This window comes from Sorex fumeus, unplaced genomic scaffold (assembly GCF_029834395.1).
Source record: "Sorex fumeus unplaced genomic scaffold, SorFum_2.1 ptg000265l, whole genome shotgun sequence".
Classification (NCBI taxonomy): domain Eukaryota; kingdom Metazoa; phylum Chordata; class Mammalia; order Eulipotyphla; family Soricidae; genus Sorex; species Sorex fumeus.
In genome coordinates, this window is record NW_026606322.1 from 34,648,046 (window position 1) to 34,650,962 (window position 2,917).

General features: G+C 39.5%; 1 non-coding gene across 1 annotated transcript; it reads left to right on the forward strand.

Moving 5' to 3' along the window:
• Nucleotides 1-811: 811 nt before the first annotated feature.
• Nucleotides 812-918, forward strand: LOC130018756 (U6 spliceosomal RNA). Its single transcript, XR_008791629.1, has one exon. It is a non-coding gene; the product is annotated as a U6 spliceosomal RNA (small nuclear RNA).
• The last annotated feature ends 1,999 nt before the right edge of the window (nt 919-2,917 follow it).

Genomic DNA, 2,917 nt, shown 5'->3' on the forward strand with positions numbered 1-2,917 from the left:
CTTTATTTAAAATCTTAAAAAAGTTATTTTCAAGATTTTAATGTTTCATGGTTATTTTTGTTCAGTACTGGTTAAATAAAAATAAAAAAATTGCTGCCTCTTGATTCTCCTATAAAGACGGATGCATAGAGTCTGTTAAGGCCTTTCTTCTGAGTCTCATAGGAGATGATTTAGTTGGGTCCAGTGAAGGAAAGGAGAGTGAAGTATATAATGTTGGAGGTGGGTGTTATAATCAGGCACTGATGGCTCTGGGACTCTAAGTAAGGCCAAGTCAGCTGTGGCAGTTACAATCTTTGAGCAACAACTTTTGGTGGATGGTTGAAACCTGTCAAGAAATGTAATACTTAACCAAGAGATACTGAGTACCAGAGAGAGAAAAGCAGGAGAATCAGAGAAGAATGGAGAGGAGATTGGACTAAACTGCAGCTGATATTGACCAACCTGTCTCTCATTCCTTCCTTTGCCTGTCTATCACCATCGGCCTCCCCTGGGAGGGGAAGCAGAGACCACCAAACACGGGAGGCGAGAGAGATAGAGTGAGGCAGTCCTTTAGTATATGCACAGTAAGTTCTCATGAAGTCTTGAATTTCTTGGGGTTCTGTTGCAAGTTCTACCCTTTTCTTTCTAATCTGATTTATTTTAGCACACTCTCTTTTTTTCTTCACGATTCTAGCCAATGATTGGTCTATCTTGTATATGATTCTAGCCAATGATTGATCTATCTTTTGAAGAATTAAATCCTGGTTTCATTGACATTTTATATTGCTTTCTTGGCTTATTTATTGTTCATTTCTGATTTTAAAACATTTATGTGCTCGCTTCGGCAGCACATATACTAAAATTGGAACGATACAGAGAAGATTAGCATGGCCCCTGCGCAAGGATGACACGCAAATTCGTGAAGCGTTCCATATTTTTAAGGAACAACACACAGTTTCACAGACAAACAACAGCTCAGGAACTTCATAGACTCAAAACCATGGTTACAAGAACAACTAAATGGGCTACTTTAAGGCAAGAAAGGCCCCTCAAATACACCCAATTTTAACATAACAATGGGACAAAATCCCATAACAATAATCTCTCTCAATGTCAATGGGCTAAACGCACCAATTAAGAGACATAGAGTGGCAGGATGGATTAGAAAATTGAACCCAACATTCTGCTGCCTGCAAGAAACGCATCTCAATAGTCAAAGCAAACACAGACTCAGAGTCAAAGGCTGGAGAACAATCCTACAGGCAAACAGCTCCCATAAAAAAGCTGGGGTAGCCATCCTTATATCAGACCACATTGATTTCAGAGTGAGGAAGGTCATAAGAGACAGTGAAGGCCATTACTTATTGATCAGAGGATCTGTACAACAGGAAGAACTTACAATAATAAATGTATATGCACCTAATGAGAGACCAGCAAAGTACTTAAAACAACTACTCATAGATTTGGAAAAAGACATCAATAGCAACACAATACTAGTGGGAGACTTCAACACTGCTTTGTCACCTCTTGATAGATCAACCAGACTCAAGCTTAGCAAGGACATACTTCATTTGAGGGAAACAATGGAAGAAAGGGACTTAGTAGATATATACAGGACACTTCATCCACAAAAAGCTGAATACACATTCTTCTCAAGCGTACATGGAACATTCTCCAAGATAGACCACATGCTGAGCCACAAAACATGCCTCCATAAAATTAAGAAGGTAGAGATTGTATCAACAATCTTCTCAGACCATAATGCGCTGAAATTAGAAGTAAATCACACACAAAAACAGAAAACTAAATCAAACACCTGGAAATTAAACAGTGCACTATTGAACAACGAGTGGATTAGACAGGAAATCAAAGAGGAAATCAAAAGATTCCTAGAAACGAATGAAAATGAGAACACGAGTTACCAAAACTTATGGGACACAGCAAAGGCTGTGTTAAGAGGAAAGTTTATAGCTCTACAAGCATTCCTCAGGAAGGAGGAGCGAGCACACATAAGTAACCTAACCTCACAGCTTAAGAGCTTGGAGAAGGACCAAAAAAAGGAGCACAACCCGAACAGGAGAAAGGAAATAATAAAACTCAGAGCAGAGATTAATGAGATGGAAACCCAAAAAACAATCCGAAAGATCAATGAAACCAAGAGCTGGTTCTTTGAGAAAATTAACAAGATCGATAGGCCTCTAGCAAAACTCACAAAGAAAGGGAGAGAGAAAACCCGAATAAACCGAATCAGAAATGAAAAGGGGGTCATTACAACAGAAACCACAGAGGTTCAGAGGATCCTCAGGGAGTACTTTGAGAAGCTTTATGCCACGGAACATCAAAACCTCGAGGAAATGGATAAATTCCTGGACTCCTACAGACTCTCAAGGCTGAACCAAGAAGACCTGGAATACCTGAACAGACCTATCACCATCAAGGAAATTGAAATGGTAATGAAGGGTCTCCCCAAGCACAAAAGTCCTGGCCCGGATGGATTCACTAGTGAATTCTTCCAAATCTTTAAAGAGGACTTACTCCCAATACTCTTTAAGCTTTTCCACGAAATTGAAATATCAAAAACACTTCCAAACAGTTTCTACGAAGCAAATATCACACTGATACCAAAAGCAGACAGAGATACCACAGAGAAAGAGAATTACAGGCCGATATCCCTGATGAACACAGATGCAAAGATCCTCAACAAACTACTAGCAAATGGAATCCAACTGCTCATCGGAAAGATCATGCACCATGGCCGAGTGGGATTCATCCCAGGGATGCAAGGATGGTTCAACATTCGGAAATCAATCAACATAATCCACCATATCAACAAAAGAAAAGATAAAAAGCATATGATCATATCAATAGATGGAGAGAAAGCATTTGATAAGATCCAGCACCCCTTTATGATGAAAACCCTAGCCAAAATGGGTATAGA